Source organism: Lissotriton vulgaris, chromosome 4_1 (genome assembly GCF_964263255.1).
Source record: "Lissotriton vulgaris chromosome 4_1, aLisVul1.2, whole genome shotgun sequence".
Lineage (NCBI taxonomy): Eukaryota > Metazoa > Chordata > Amphibia > Caudata > Salamandridae > Lissotriton > Lissotriton vulgaris.
The window spans coordinates 2,087,971,196-2,087,989,296 of NC_141691.1; positions in this window are offsets into that span (position 1 = coordinate 2,087,971,196).

Consider the following 18,101-nt stretch of genomic DNA (forward strand, 5'->3'; position numbering starts at 1 on the left):
GTGTAGTAGATTGCATGTATGGTAGTGAGAGAAGGGGGTAACTACTTAGGCTATCTCATGGCCCAGAGGCCCATTGGAATGAATAGGAAGCCATTCACTATTACAGATTCGATAAATACTGAATCGGTAATAAGGGGAGCATATTCAAGGGTGGCAGGGTGTCACATTGACACTCTGTTGCACCCCTGAATTGTGCATGTATGCACATGCGGCGCACATACATACCCTAAGGGCATGTATGTCTGTCACATTGCACTGAGAAAAAAAGCAAAAAATTGCTTTTTTAAAGGTTTTCGGTATTTACCACCAACTTTAAGTTGGTGGTAAATAACGAATCCTGAAAGCAAATATGCACTCACTTGAGTGCCTCCTACATAGCTTTTAAGGATTCAGTAATTTACTGATTACTTAAAATAAGGATTCAGTATCTTACCAATTCCATAAAAGAAGGAATCAGTAAGTTACCGAATCCTTAAAACCTCCCTCCTACATTTGAAAAGGCTAAATACTGGTCGGTAACAGGATAATTACCGATTTTCGGCTGTTGCCGACCGGTATTTAGCAACCTACATATGGCCCCTAGTGATTGTGTGAATGTTTTTAGAGGCTGGAATTCTCCATTTCTCTTTTTACCGTTTACCACTGTGCAAACAGGAGAGTATTTGTGTTTTGTTCTCACAGTAGGCTGGGCAGAACAATCAGTATAGACTATAAAGTCATCCAGATCTTTAGGTAATATTTCACTGGGCAGACAGTAATTTTTGTTCCTAATGTAGGTAAGCTTGTGTTTGCGGTCTAGAGTCAAATCTGTAATCTACTTCTGTTGCTGTCAGTGAATTGGCCCACTGTATCCATTTTGCATGTAAGGCTTTTGCGCCTGGAAAACTGGCTTTGTGACAGCCTCTAAGGCTGTGATGAGAATCATGACAATTAGGCACTTCCCCTGAGCCAATGATCTCTCTTTCTCTACAGCAGTCTATACTGCTGTCAGAATTTTTTCTGTAGGTGCAGAATGCATTTCTGCATTGGAATTTAAATGCCATTTATATGCCATCGGTATTGTGTCATCTTCATTGAATGTGACATATGCATATAGTGTGAGTCCAGCAATTATGCAGATTACCAAGTTTGTTGTGCTCAAACATGTGTGTTTGTTTTTTTGCAGCAAGGATGTCTGCTTGTGCTGAATTCAAAATGTCCAATGTGTGCTTGAGAAGTCTGGATGAATCAGTTTAATAAAGATAAGATCATGGAATATTGCTGGGATTAAAGAGAAGTTAAAAGACAAAGAGTGGTTGGAATTTATTAACACCTTAGCTGCTTCGTAAATATCCCTCCCCAGTGCTGCGCTGTCCATTGGAACTAGTGCTGAATGGACGTCCAATGGTCGTGCGCAGCACTGGGGAGGTAGCGCTCGTGACGACCATTGCCCGTCAGCAGCGCTTAAGAGGTTAAACCACTCCAAGTACTATGCCTCCAGGAGACTTGGCATACTCAAGATTCATATTTCAATGGATTTGTGACTATTTCAACACAGCAATACCGTCTGCCTCTGGGCGAACAAAGGGAGGTTTGGCAATATTTATCTCAACTATGGCGCCTATAGTACTCAAAAGGTCATACAACGACTCCCCTTTCTTTCAAATAGTCTTATTGATAATGGGGAAGAATCAATCATTTGTAGTGGTTAATTTGTATAATAACATTTTTAATGCTACCCGGTATAAAGCTGTGAATATATTGGCTGGTTTTATAAAGGGGGTAGACCCTGCATATATATGTATTTGGATGGAGGATTTTAATATTTGTAAATGCAGTCTCACCGGAACAAATGCATGTGGTTTTTCAGACATTACAGGGACTAGTTTACAAAATTTTCCACATGACTGTTATGGGAAGTACTAAATGAAGTCCTCTGCAAGTACAGCCTGGACATATTGGCCCCAAGGGTAGAAGATGGAGCAATTATTTGCCCCACCTTCTATGGCAGTGGAAATCCATTGTGTATTGATCATATGATGGTATCTAGTGCTGACCTTACCTCATGTGCGTTGTTAACCACAGAATTTGGCAGATTTAGTGATCATGCCTCACTGACCATGAACATGTATGCTATCATAGCTGAACCTGTACACAAGATAATGTTGCCAAAATAAATGGCAGCTGGGAAAAATACTGTTATTATCAAATGGAAAGGTATTGATGAGGATATAATGTTACACAAGGTCATAAATGATCATCTGAAAAGCTTCTTTATTTGTAATGATGTTAATTCCTTGCCTGAAGAAATTACAACTGCTTACTAGAAAATCCCAGTGGCAATATCTAATGCATTAAGAAAGTAAGTTACATCGAAAAAGAGACAGTCAAATGGCTGGTTTAACCATGAATGTAAAAGGGCAATCCAAGATTTAACTGAAACCCTACACAAAACAGGAAACAACCTTTACAACACAGTCATTACATCGCAACATCCCTTACAATGCATGTCACTACAATGCAGGCATTACAATGCATACCATTACAATGCATGACACTACATCGCTTGTCACTACAACACAGGCATTACAATGCATACCATAACACCAAATATGATTACAACGCATAGTACCCCTACACTATCCAACACTTACCCTACTGTTGCACCCCCTGGAGTTAGAATATTAATTTTAACCCCTACGCTATCCAACACTTATCCTACTGTTGCAATCCCTGGAGTTAGAATAGTAATTTGTACCCCTACACTATCCAACACTCACCCTACTATTGCACCCCGTGGAGTTAAAATAGTAATCTTTACCCCTCTACTATCCAATACTTATCTTAAATGCAATGTAATGGTATGCGTTGTAATGGTATGCATTGCAAAGTTAGTATGTGATGTAATGGAATGCGTTGTAAAGGTAGTTTTTATTATGCGATGTAGTGTCATGCGATGTAGTGGAATACTTTGTTGTGGATGTTGCAATGTAAAAACTGCGTTGTAAGTGCATGCGTTGTAAATGTATGTGTTGTAACATCATACATTCACACAAATCACCTTGAGATAGGGATGAAATTAAGTGTGTAAGATTAATATTCAAACAAGCATTAAAACAGGAAGAGGAAGGTACAAGAGGAGGCCTGGTCAAAGCTGAACCAATCAGCAGAGACTAGGGACTCCAACTTGTTTTGGAAGATGATAAACTCATCCCTCTGGAAAAATGATCAAGACCCTATTATCAAAACAGTGATCGCTCCAAAGACTGATGCATCCATTTTAGTGGAATTTTTAATGAGTCTATTAATAACATAGAACGCCCCACCTCTATAGCAGTGATAGCTTTCATACAAATCAGACTGGAGGAGGAGGTAACAGAGGCAATAAATAAGATGAAGCAGGGAAAGGCCCCTGGACCCGATGGGTTCCCAGCCGACGTGTATAAAAAATACTCACAGCTATGTGCACCCATTTCAACCCAGGTCAGTAATGCAGCTGCAAATGGTTGCGTCCCAAAGACCTGGACAGAAAATGTCCTTGTTCCAATCTTTTAAAAGGGGAATTGATCTGATGCAAGATGCTACCACCCTATATCCCTTTTGGACTCATTTGTTAGGATCATGAGGCATATAGTCCTAGGTGAATGATAAGAACATTTGGCTGAAACCCAATATGGTTTTAGAGGGGATATGGGGACGGCAGAGCAATGCTTAACTTTGCATCTAATTATAAATAAATATACCACGACAAAGGAAGAATACAATTACTTATGTTTCGCACACTTGAGTTCTGCATTTGATTGCATAAATCATGCCAAATTATGGGAGGTTATTACGGAGATGGGTGCCCCAGCCAATGTTTTATCATTCCTTTCACAATTATACTCAAGACTGACCTCTAGGATAAGATATGGAAGGGGAGGTGAATGTACTACAAACTTTAAGGTATTTAGGGGAATACGACAAGGGTGTGTCATTGCCCCACTTTTATTTTCATTATATATAAATGGAGTTTACAGAACCCTTCAGAACCTTAACACAGAGGCCCTGAAAATAGGTGTGAGACCTACCCCTCTGCTCCTGTGTGCAGGTGATGCAGTGCTAATCTCAAGAACTGCAAATGGACTGCAAAAGTTGATTGAGGAGTTTCTACTCATCCATGGAGCAGAGGAATCTAAAATTAAACCTGGCAAAAACATTTGTGATGACATGTGTTAAAGGCAGGGCAAAGAAAAAGACCCATTTTGTCAGGAAACATAAGTTAATTGAATGTAGGTCCTTCTCCTATTTGGGTGTTTTGTTCTCTTCTAATTAAAACTGGACCCCCCATTATATCAAACCAGACTTAATCTCATTAGAAATATAGAGGCGGTTTTTACATTTTGGAATAAGATAGGCAACAAACCCTTGAGGGACATTCTAAAAATATATAATAGTAAATGTCTACCTGTAGCTACTTACAGCTCTTTAGTATGGGGTAATGCCAACTGTAATGGATTGAAATCCTGTGAAAACTATATCCTTTGCCGTATGCTGGCTGTCCCAAAATCCACATCAACATATCTTTTACACAAAGAAGTGGACGCACCAAATGTTACAGATCTAATTCAAGTAAGAGCGCTTTGCGCCTGGTATAACATCTGATTGAAGGAGGGTCTAAAATTTACCAGGAATATCATTATGGACTGTCTAGCTTTGGGTAACATAAACAATATCCCCTTGTTAGCATATATGGACAGCCTACTAAAGTGCATCAATAGAGACTTATCGGGGAAAGATCCCACAGCTATATTACAATTTGTTAAAAATTATGTGAAAAAATTGTATTCAGAGAGAGTAAGCCAAACAAGAGCTGGGAGAGAGGAAGGAAAAGTCAGTGTACTAAAATATGTGGCTGCCATCGAGTCACTTGGCCTTTCAAATTATTTGGTAAAAGTCACAAACACACAGGATAGATTTTATTTGACATTAATGCGTCTGGGTACAGTTCATAAATTAGTGGCTTTCCCTAAATCTAATAAATGGCAGAACATAGTACACAAATGCCTATATGAAGGAACAGCCGACCAAACAACGATGCACTTTATGTTGTTTTATATGTTTTATCAGAATATTAGAAAACATGTTTTACGCCCAAATTATATCTCCCAGAAATTATTTTTCTATAAAGATGCGATGAAATTCATATGTACCCTTGAGAATTAACTAGCCTGTAGTGCTGTTGTTGGTTTCATATCCCGGGCCAAACAAAGAAGGAAATATTTAAAATTTCTAGACCAACTTGTTTATGAAACCGAATGAAGGATGGTCCTGGGTCAAAAATAAGATATAATTAAGCGAGATTACTAATTACATGTGTTGATGAAGATGGTAATGTTTTAATATGAAATCTTTTTAGACTAAAGTTTACTGTGTATTTCCATTACTATGAAAATGTTTTTTTTAATTATGTGTACTTTTATGAATCCAACAAAGATTGAATAAAGTTTGTATTGATTGATTGATTCTGTTCTTAAAATGACTATACTAGTTGTGCATAATCTGGTATGCATGTTCTACGAAATTTGAAAACCTAAACGAGATTGCAACATTTTAATTGGAGTGGGTGGTTGTAAAAGTGCACACTTTTCTAAGTGTGGCATTAAGCTTTTGTCTTCATTTGGCAACTAGTATCCCAAGAACAGCACATCTGATATAGGCATCTTTACATTTTTTTAAATTGAATTTGTATCCATCTATAGGGAGTCGAATATTATGAAATTTATTCTGACCATATGGGTATCTAAGTCATCATCTATAAGGTATATGTCGTCAACGGAGGACAATGCTTCATTGTCCAATCTTTATAGAAGTTCTGTTAAATGGGCTGACAAAACACCCAGGCTTTTTTTGTACTCTAGTGACAAACTGCAGAATTGTTTTTGTGATGCTAGGGCAGTAAATGCTGTCAAATACATGTTTCAGGTGTGATGATTTGGCAAAAAAAACACTTAACATATCTAATGTTGTTTGATATTTTTGACGTTAGAAAGGTGGGTCTCCAGTTGCCAAAGGTAGGTACCTTTGTCAACATGGAGACCCTTGCTTCTAGTGTGTGTAAGGGGGATACACACTTCAGATAACGCCTGCTCACCGCCTGGGTAGTTTGGCTCGACTTAGCCCAAAGGCAATGTGTAATACAGTAATACAGTGATAACACCACAAAGGGACACCCCAACAGTTAAGGAATATTATCTTTATCTCAACTCAACAAGACCAAAACAACAAAAATGCAACTTACATATAATGTGAATATGACTTTCAAATGATTTCAAACAACTTGGACCATAGAAAACTATGGATGCTTGATTTCTCACAAAGTACCTGTAGATGCGACAACATTCACAAGGCCAACCAGCCACAGAGATGAGAAGTATCAAAAAACAAATAGATGCATGAGTTCCTGAGACCATGGGAAGGTGATGCAACAGTTCTGCTGCAAGCAGAAATGATGCGTCAAATCCAGTCTGTATGGGGAAGTTATGCATCGATTCTGAGATGGTTCTGGTCCGCACAGGTAAGATGCATGTAAATCCAGGATGCGTCGGCGATCAATGAGGCCTTGGCAAGCGGAGCTGCTTCGTTTTCTTCAGCCGCGATCCCTCGATGAATTGGTTCTTGCAGTGGCAACAGGTGCTGCACCGGTTTTGGCAGTGGCAGTGGCGCGGTGATGCATGGAGATTCTTCTCACACAGCCATGCTATGCTGGGGAAACAGCCGCAAGAAGAGAGATGCATCAATTTTCCTAGTTCTTGAAATGTCTTCCAGTTCCCAGCAGCAAGCACAACCTCCAGAGGCCCGGAACTAGAATAGGCACCTCCTGGCTGGCCAGGATGCTTGTTTCCAGTCCAGGGAAGACCTGTCCATCATCTTCTTGTGGTTGCTTTGTTCATCCTAAATTGGCTGGGAATGCCCAGACGTGGGTCCCATGATCACTTTGCCAATGGATTCAAGCTAGCCTGGCTGATGAGGGGTGTTACAGCAAAAACGTTCCCAGATACTTGTTTCCGGACCTGAGAGGACCTGGCTTGACAGTTTTTGGTGAACTGTTCCCATGAGGAACAGGGTCAAGACTCATTTACATTGGCTGGGTCTGAACTGAGGTGGTAAAGTGAGCTGAAGAACGATCATTGATTAAACTCAGATTTGTGACTGGGGGTGAGTGTTTGAAACATTTCTGTGCTCCGTCCATCATCTCCTTATGTTTGCTTTGTCCGCCCTAAGTTTGCAGGATATGATGAGACTTGGGTTCCTTGCTCACCTTGCCACTGGATTCAAGCTAGCCTGGCTGATGAGGGGTGTTACCCCGAAACCAATCCCAGGATGCTTGTTTCTGGTCCAGGGAAGATCTGGCCTGACAGTTTGGTCTGGACTGTTTCCACGAGGAACAGGGTCAAGACTGATTTTCATATGGCTGGGTGTGAGCTGGGGTGGCAAAGTGAGTTAAAGAATGATGATGGATTAAACCCAGATATGTGACTGGGTTGAGTGTTTTTCAGTGTTGATTTTAAATAGTTGCGCGGGTCTGTTTCTATGGAAGGTCATTACCTGTATTCACTCCTACAAAATTAGAAGTGTTACTGCAAAGCACTTTATTAGCAGCTAGAGCTGCGAGAAGCTGAGCCAGGCTCCTTAACCTGTGGGGAGCACTTCTGCAACTTTCAGTCAGATTGGTGCATTACAGCAGCTCTCAGTCTTGAAAACAGAGGAGGTGCTATAGTGCTTTCACACCACACTGAAATACAAAGTCTAATGCCTAATGCTTGGCACTTGGCAGGGTTGCTTTATTTTTTTGAAGTCTATAGCTTCTAGTGTGGATAAGGGCACTTCTAGATCTGGCTACTATTAGCCACCTCTTTCTGCCTCAGGTGAACTCTGCTCAGGTGATGTCTCACCTAGTCCTTGCCACGCCTTGCTGCTTGTGCTCTCCAGCACACAGTCAGACTTGGAACTGGAATTTCAAGTGAGGCGTTAATCTAGGGTGAGGATACACATCATTTGTCCCCCTCCCAGACCTGCCCTGGTGTGTGCTGCAACAAAAGACAGAGCCCTGCTCTGGCTGCCTTCTACCTGAATTCAGTTTCAATCCTCTGGCTATTGTATGTCAAAATATCAAAGCAAACATTTGCCCTGCAACAATATTGACTCCAAAATGTTGATTTGCACAACATCGTAAAGGTAAGCATAGCCAGATGTTTATCAACGTACTATTATAAATCCACATCTACGTAGGGATGAGACTTGGCCTCACTTCCAGAGCTGCTGACATTACATCCAAGGTTTAAAAATACTATCCTCGGTTCCACATACCGGGGGCATATTCATGCAGTTTTATTCATTCTTGCACCTCGCAACGTGGTACAAGCATGACACACACCTCTCAGTCATGTTTATGAATCCACGTACAGCCTCTTTGCATGGCTTTGAATGGCTTCACAAAAATGTAGTAATGTAATGCAGCCCAAATTACTGGGTTGTCTTGTTCTGGACAAATGTGGCGATTCATGGGTGTTGCAGTGAGTTTTTCAACGCAACTCCTGTGGTTTTTATGCATTCCAAGATTCACAAGGACTTGTAAATCTGTGTCAAGATCTTAATAATTTTCAGATGAGGTGACGAGGAGTAAGGAGAAGAAGTATGCTTATTTCTCCTTGTGGTTTCCTCTTTCTTTGCGTGGTGCATTCTGTAGCACACATAGAAAGAGGAAAGCGCCTCCATGGATTGTTTGTGTGCAGGATGGTGCCCCTCCTCAACAAAACAAATCCTGCCTGAAACCAAGGTGCAAGGGTGCCTGCATTGGTGCTGGGCTGCTGAAAGCGAAGACAGCACAGGAGTAAAGAACAGGAATGCACCATTCCTGCCCCTTCCCAGTGATGCAGGGTAGTGCAGCAAGGTAACTTGCTGCTCTGCCCTGCGCTTCGATTCCTGTAAATATTCCTCAATGTGACCTGGAAGAATCATTGTGATCTCCCATGCCTTACAAATAGGAGTGAGTTTGAGCTGTATGAACTAAAATAACAAATTACTTTGAAGGTATTGTGAAAGGTAAATCTTTTGTAGTTTATATTTAGCAGACCCCCCCAACTTCTTACCATGCTTTGGGGAGTAAGGGCTATTTTTTTATGTAGTGCTTGTGACTTCAATATTGTAAATAAAAGGTTTTAGTGAGACCCAGTTAATGTTGCCTCAATTTCTCAATCTCAGGTGAATTAAAAGCTGAGTGGACCCTGCATGTTGATCTGTGACTTATCAACTGCACATAGATATCCTTCTCTATCAATTCACAGAACTTTCTAACTAGCTATATATTTTGACTTACTGTATCTTTTCACTCACCTTTCCCAACAGTCAAGCTTTCTTGTGAGAGAATCCATCTCAACTACTACCATTCGTAAAGACAGCCGGGTTCAACGGTGCGCCGGGACTTGGAATATGTGGGCACCTTAGGTCAACTCCTTCCAGAAACAGAGACCGACACCACTGTGATCGTTATAGGGTAAAAGCAGCCTGCATGGTTGGCTCTTTTTCTGTCCTCACAGCAGACCCTTATACATTTCTAGGAGTGGAAAAGGTTTATTCTGGGATCCCATTAAATGAGTGTGTGTCACAAAGGGGCGGAGCCATGAGAGGCAGTATCATGACTAGTGGGGCAAGAGACCATCATCCTATATTCTATTTTAGCAGACTTTCCTCAAGGAACTAGTCAAGAAAGAAAAATGTGATTGGAGAGAAAGGGTCAAGGTGCACCACTTAAACGTTTTTAGAAACTGTTATCTCTGTTAAGGTAAACAGTAATGATCACATCAACTATTTCTTGTATTCTTGAAGTTTCTTTATTCAATTCAGTTGAAAAACTATACACAGGGTCTACAGCCGACGCGTTTCATCCTCAAGGGACTTCTTCAGGGCTGTTACAAAAAGACAATATACAAAACATACAATTAAAACTTAGATTAAAAAGCAACTAAGCTAGTGCAAAGAAGGCAAGGCTTCATTAACAGTTCTATGACAAGTTTAAGTCTAGTACAGGTCCTACAGTAACAACACCACAAGTTAGGATGTATGTAAAGCTGACTGATTATATCAGAAAGAAATTTGTTAACACAGCTTCTTAACTGTTGTGATTGCGGGCAGTGATGTTTCAAATTAAAGTCCTTTGTCGAGACTATCTGTTTGGTTTGAAGACAACACAACATGATCACAATGACTCAGTCCCAATTTCATTTGTGATCCTCATTTATCTCATTAACAGCTTCACAATTGGCATAGATAAAAACAATACTGTTTCAAAGACAATCATGTTTCTAATACTTGCACATCATTCTCCAGATCAGCATGCCCCGCTATTATTAATGGCACCCACACCCTGAGATTATTGGCCACAGTGAGAATTGAAGATTAAAACCCCAGGTGTCGATAAAGGGGGACACAGGCTAATGATGTGTGCTAAAGACAAGAGAGGAATCATACCAAGATAGTAGCTAATGGTGATGTCCCTGGGTCTTCTCCCGTTGTAGAAGGGTATATGTTTGTCCGCGATGTTGCACTATAGTACATATGGCATCTGAGAATGATCAACACAGGGTCCTTAATAAAAGCTGGCTGGACGGAAGGAGATAAGCCACAAGTAAATCCACCAAAGTAGGCACTGTTGATTCCATTAACTGGAATGGGGTTGAGAACTTTTAACATACCACGTTTTATAGACACCTATCCGTTTTAATTCTGTTCCGGAAGATCAGTTTCTCAGAGTGACAGTAGAGGTCTATTCGGATTTGATTAAAACCAAATTACGCCAGTGGTATGGTATGTTTAAGTATTGTACATTCAAGCCACCTGTAAGATAGACAAGAATTAGTAAGGTCTCCTAAGGAAGGATGGTAAGGGCTAGTGCACTCCTTTTTAAATATTGTTAGGTGTCAAGCTATAAGTGATAGACAAAATCATGACACTTACATCCCAATAAGGATAATGTTCCAATAGCTGTGAACCAGGGTAGAAGGGTGGGGGAGAGCTCCGTCCGTTGTCTATGATAGGCAAGAAAATGGAAGAGATAAACATTACTTGATCTTAAAGTGTCAAGGTAAACGGCGTTATATGAATACTAAGCCATGAAGCTAAGGGAGGTAATTGTATCCCATGGCCACACCTGATCAACATGCCGTTATATGGCAATTGATCTGGAGGGTCTTCCTACATCCCAGTTTTTAAAAGGAGGGAAGGAAAGATTTCATAACGTGAATGGGTGGGTAGGTCCTAGAAACTGACGGACAATTATACGTAGAGACTGTGTCCCTCTCACCAAAACTATTGATGTTGACCTCTTGTTAGACGGAGGTCCCTTCAATGGTGTCCACTCCAATGTCTAGTATCTTGAAAGAATTAGGGTATCTAAAGTCAGAGGAGAGCATTTATATAAGACTTCAAAATGAGAAAAGTCTAAAGTCCTAATTTACAAAAAAATTTTTTGAGGAGGAAGTAAAAACCTCATCATCTCATATTAATGAGCAACATTAAGGGAACTTACCTTCTAGGGCCTTTTCTACTTTTTTCCTCTTTTTAGTAGGAGAATGGATAGTAGTTCTGTTGCAGAGAACCTCTAACAAAGGAAGATAAAGAGAACCCTTAATGAGCTTTCTGCTTGTGTATGGCATCTAGGTAAAAGTGTTGGTATGTCTAAGTGGGCTCAAGGAGAAAGAATAATAACTTATACCCATTGTATTTATTTGTTGTCAGCTGCCTGGCAAACATAGTAGTAAAATGCAGCCCCTCCATTTCTAACAATTAGGGTGAAGATAACCTTGTTTCCCCAAGACTATCAGTGGGGTTGTCTAAAAGAACAAGTGGCAAGCCTCTTGGTTCAGGGCCAGACTCCCTTTTATCCCCATACCTAGTCAATTCAAACATCCCCTTTACCTTAATAAAGTGAGCTGCAGCATCCCCTGGTTCATCCGTGGCTCGGTGAGAGAGGGGGTGAAAAGCGTCACCCTCCGTCAAGTTCCCGCACAGAAATGCCATTTTCTGCTGGGTTTAAGTACTAGAGTAAATTGCCTATAACTCCCTACACCTGGTTTCAATAAAACCGGCAAAATAGCGGCGGCCATGTTGGGTAGGTGTTCGGTGTAAAGGTTACACTGCCAAAGGAAGCCACGCGGCCGCCATATTGTGTAAGGGCGGAAGCCCTGGTTATGATGAAGCATACAATGCATCATACCGCCTTGAGTAAAACATGTAACACAAAATAAAGAGCCCAGAACATTTGATACACCCTTATTGTATTACTGGGTTCATTAATTGAGTAATAAGCGTCCGCAGCGACGATCCTCAATGTTATGTAAAGTCGCGGCGGCCATTTTGGGTTGGGAGAATCTATTGTAGGACAAATCGGCGAAAAGTTAAGTTCCCTATATGCAGCTCAGAAACAAATATGCCATTTCCAAGTCTGTAACGAAAAAGGCGGACTCTTATTACCCATAGGGATGCCCACTGCTATCTTCGCACATTGACATAGCTGCGAGGATTTATTCTTTCAACCAGCCATCGTTTATTTATTTAAGTACTACAAAAATCAACATTTCATACGGATGAAGTTTAACATCAGTGATGGCCCGCCTTTTTCGTTACAGACTTGGAAATGGCATATAGGGAACTTAACTTTTCGCCGATTTGTCCTACAATAGATTCTCCCAACCCAAAATGGCCACCGCGACTTTACATAACATTGAGGATCGTCGCTGCGGACGCTTATTACTCAATTAATAAACCCAGTAATACAATAAGGGTGTATCAAATGTTCTGGGCTCTTTATTTTGTGTTACATGTTTTACTCAAGGCGGTATGATGCATTGTATGCTTCATCATAACCAGGGCTTCCGCCCTTACACAATATGGCGGCCGCGTGGCTTCCTTTGGCAGTGTAACCTTTACACCGAACACCTACCCAACATGGCCGCCGCTATTTTGCCGATTTTGCCGGTTTTATTGAAACCAGGTGTAGGGAGTTATAGGCAATTTACTCTAGTACTTAAACCCAGCAGAAAATGGCATTTCTGTGCGGGAACTTGACGGAGGGTGACGCTTTTCACCCCCTCTCTCACCGAGCCACGGATGAACCAGGGGATGCTGCAGCTCACTTTATTAAGGTAAAGGGGATGTTTGAATTGACTTGGTATGGGGATAAAAGGGAGTCTGGCCCTGAACCAAGAGGCTTGCCACTTGTTCTTTTAGAAAACCCCACTGATAGTCTTGGGGAAACAAGGTTATCTTCACCCTAATTGTTAGAAATGGAGGGGCTGCATTTTACTACTATGTTTGCCAGGCAGCTGACAACAAATAAATACAATGGGTATAAGTTATTATTCTTTCTCCTTGAGCCCACTTAGACATACCAACACTTTTACCTAGATGCCATACACAAACAGGAAGCTCATTAAGGGTTCTCTTTATCTTCCTTTGTTAGAGGTTCTCTGCAACAGAACTACTATCCATTCTCCTACTAAAAAGAGGAAATAAGTAGAAAAGGCCCTAGAAGGTAAGTTCCCTTAATGTTGCTCATTAATATGAGATGATGAGGTTTTTACTTCCTCCTCAAAAAATTTTTTTGTAAATTGGGACTTTAGACTTTTCTCATTTTGAAGTCTTATATAAATGCTCTCCTCTGACTTTAGATACCCTAATTCTTTCAAGATACTAGACATTGGAGTGGACACCATTGAAGGGACGTCCGTCTAACAAGAGGTCAACATCAATAGTTTTGGTGAGAGGGACACAGTCTGTACGTATAATTGTCCGTCAGTTTCTAGGACCTACCCACCCATTCACGTTATGAAATCTTTCCTTCCCTCCTTTTATAAACTGGGATGTAGGAAGACCCTCCAGTTCAATTGCCATATAACGGCATGTCGATCAGGTGTGGCCATGGGATACAATTACCTCCCTTAGCTTCATGGCTTAGTATTCATATAACGCCGTTTACCTTGACACTTTAAGATCAAGTAATGTTTATCTCTTCCATTTTCTTGCCTATCATAGACAACAGACGGAGCTCTCCCCCACCCTTCTACCCTGGTTCACAGCTATTGGAACATTATCCTTATTGGGATGTAAGTGTCATGATTTTGTCTATCACTTATAGCTTGACACCTAACAATATTTAAAAAGGAGTGCACTAGCCCTTACCATCCTTCCTTAGGAAACCTTACTAATTCTTGTCTATCTTACAGGTGGCTTGAATGTACAATACTTAAACATACCATACCACTGGCATAATTTGGTTTTAATCAAATCCGAATAGACCTCTACTGTCACTCTGAGAAACTGATCTTCTGGAACAGAATTTAAACGGATAGGTGTCTATAAAACATGGTATGTTAAAAGTTCTCAACCCCATTCCAGTTAATGGAATCAACAGTGCCTACTTTGGTGGATTTACTTGTGGCTTATCTCCTTCCTTCCAGCCAGCTTTTATTAAGGACCCTGTGTTGATCATTCTCAGATGCCATATGTACTATGGTGCAACATCGCGGACAAACATATACCCTTCTACAACGGGAGAAGACCCAGGGACATCACCATTAGCTACTATCTTGGTATGATTCCTCTCTTGTCTTTAGCACACATCATTAGCCTGTGTCCCCCTGTATCGACACCTGGGGTTTTAATCTTCATTTCTCACTGTGGCCAATAATCTCAGGGTGTGGGTGCCATTAATAATAGCGGGGCATGCTGATCTGGAGAATGATGTGCAAGTATTAGAAACATGATTGTCTTTGAAACAGTATTGTTTTTATCTATGCCAATTGTGAAGCCGTTAATGAGATAAATGAGGATCACAAATGAAATTGGGACTGAGTCATTGTGATCATGTTGTGTTGTCTTCAAACCAAACAGATAGTCTCGACAAAGGACTTTAATTTGAAACATCACTGCCCGCAATCACAACAGTTAAGAAGCTGTGTTAACAAATTTCTTTCTGATATAATCAGTCAGCTTTACATACATCCTAACTTGTGGTGTTGTTACTGTAGGACCTGTACTAGACTTAAACTTGTCATAGAACTGTTAATGAAGCCTGGCCTTCTTTGCACTAGCTTAGTTGCTTTTTAAATGTTCTTTTAATCTAAGTTTTAATTGTATGTTTTGTATATTGTCTTTTTGTAACAGCCCTGAAGAAGTCCCTTGAGGACGAAACGCGTCGGCTGTAGACCCTGTGTATAGTTTTTCAACTGAATTGAATAAAGAAACTTCAAGAATACAAGAAATAGTTGATGTGATCATTACTGTTTACCTTAACAGAGATAACAGTTTCTAAAAACGTTTAAGTGGTGCACCTTGACCCTTTCTCTCCAATTCCTTTCATAGTTCATGTTTTGAACCTACACTGTAACAGTGGGTGTTGTGGAGTGTGCACACAGACTGCCCCGTGTACTAGGGGCTGGGCCCAAAATTTTTTTACTGGGGAATCTTTGACTAGGTGCTGTTTTCTTGGGAACCTTCCACTGTTGTCTTTCCCTTCAAACATATTGTTACAATTCCCAGTAGCACTAGCCAACTCCACATTTGACTTCTTGCCATATATATAAATTAGAGATTCTGACTATATATTATATAGCGAATCATCATGCCAGGCTTCAAAGACAGACGCCAAAAGCTAGCTCAAGATCTATTTGCCACCAATCCTAGTGTGAGCAACAAAACCATACCCTCTACCGAGGGATTAAAAATAAAATTTCAGAAGCTAGAAAAACTCAAAAAGAGTGAAATGTCCCGGTGGTGGGATGGGACAACTCTGGGTAAATACATAGAGAATGAAAAAATTCCCAGAGGCCTTAGAATTTTAATATTCCCTACATTCGAGGACCTTAGCCCTGAACAACTGGAGGACTGGGAAAGCAACCTAAAAAAGGCTTCCTTCAATATGATGAAAATACTAATAAGAAACTCTGAGATCAAGGGGGAAAAACTCAAAAAAGAGATAGATGATTTAGAAAAAGATATTGAGACATCACCGCTAAAAGATATCATCAAAAAGAACTATGATATCCTAGATGGTATCCTTGAAAGTTACCAACTTTATCTTTGTGACAAAAAAATGAAGAAAATTAAAAGGGATGATAAAGATTATAAGGATGGAAGAATATATACTTTTTCCCATAAATTCGACAACATTAAAGTACCTGGGGATGGTAAAAGACAGAGAGAGGAGACCCCCGATTTGACATCAGCAAGTAGCTTAACATCTTTATCATCCACTGCCAGCTCTATCTCAAGTGAGGTCCCAGCACCAACAGAAACAGGAGAGACAAGACCAGGTCAGAATCCTTTTTTAGTGGAAATGGAGAGGTTGAGACTGGGAACAAGACCAAAAGATCCAAAACAAGGAGGTGGGGCTGAGTTGGAAGAGGTCTAAACAAAGGCAAGAACTCAAATGCAGAAACGGTTGCAACGAGAACACGGTCAAACAAGAACTAAGAGAGAATAACACCGAGATTGGGAAAGAGAGTGGAAGTAAAAATAAGTCTATCATTGTGAATCTTTCAGACAAATGTCTTTCCCATGATGAAAAGTCTGTGCTTGAAATGGGATTGGGTTTCTGTCCAAACCAAACAGGGGATGACACTGAGATACTGGTCGATCTGTGCAAATTTGTTCGTACTCTTAAATTGAAGGATCACTTTGTTAGAAATCCTGTCAGGAAAAAAGACTCTTGTAATGATGTGAATACTGTGACCACATACACTGTGAATGAAATAAACTTGTTGCAATCCTTAATAACGGTTGAGCTTGAAACTTCTATTGATACGGATGTTATCTGTGATGAGTTGGATGTGTCAGAAAATGTATATAAATCAAGTGGTCTAAAACCAAGATCAAAATTTGTCCCAGTAGGCACCCACCCTAACATAGATATTTTCAAAAAAAGAGTTACCGCAGGATTCCACAAATTGATCGATCATCCGATCAGCCGTAGTCGTAAGAATCAAAATCTCACACCACAGGAACTAATTGCCCTAAAAAATCTAAGGTCTGACAACTCTATAGTCATCCGTGAAGCGGACAAGGGGGGCAATATTGTCCTCATGAGGAAACTAACTATATGAGCGAAATTGAACGGCAATTGTCGGACACTGACTGCTACAAAAAACTGGTGGAAAATCCGGTGGGCAATCCTACTGCCCACATAAACTTGAGACTGTCAGATTGGCGAGAAATAGGATTGATCAGTGAGGAAGAATATAGGTATCTGGCTGTAGCCGCACCAAGCTCGCCATGTATATATATTCTCCCGAAAATCCACAAGGGCGGCCCCTTTCCACCGGGCCGTCCCATCATTGCTGGCATCAACTCCCCCACAGAGAGATTGTCAGAATATGTCGATACGTACATACAACCCTTTGTTCAGAACCTACCAGCCTACATTAGGGACTCTAAAGACATCCTGTCAAAATTCCAAAACTTGACATGGTCCGAGAACATGCTTTTTGTAACAATGGACGTGGCAAGTCTATATACTTGCATCAAGAAGGAATTCGGAATGAGAGCTCTGGCTTTCTTCTTGGGACAAAGGACCGCAGATCACAGATTACACAATGAGGTGCTTATTGAGATGACAGAAATCATATTATCAAAAAACTTTTTCCTCCATGATTCAACATGGTTCCAACAAATACAGGGCACAGCGATGGGATCCAGGTTTGCCCCCGCTTACGCTGGCCTGTTTATGGGCTGGTTCGAGCGGGAGCATGCCTGGGGCCGTCACTCGGCAAGGTGGTCAAATTACATCATTTTCTGGGGCAGGTACATTGACGACGTGATTATGTTGTGGAATGGACCTGCCCCAGAGTTGTTGGCATACTTTGAATTTCTGAATGCCAACCCGTACAATGTGAAGCTGACCATAGAATACAGTGGACAACAAATTGACTTTCTGGATGTGACTTTCTTTATTGAGAACAACATGATTAACAGCAAAACACATAGGAAAAGCACTGCATGCAACAGCACTCTGCACTTTAAAAGCTCCCATCCGCGACATGTGATTAATAACATACCATATGGCGAAATGTTGCGGATGCGAAGAAACT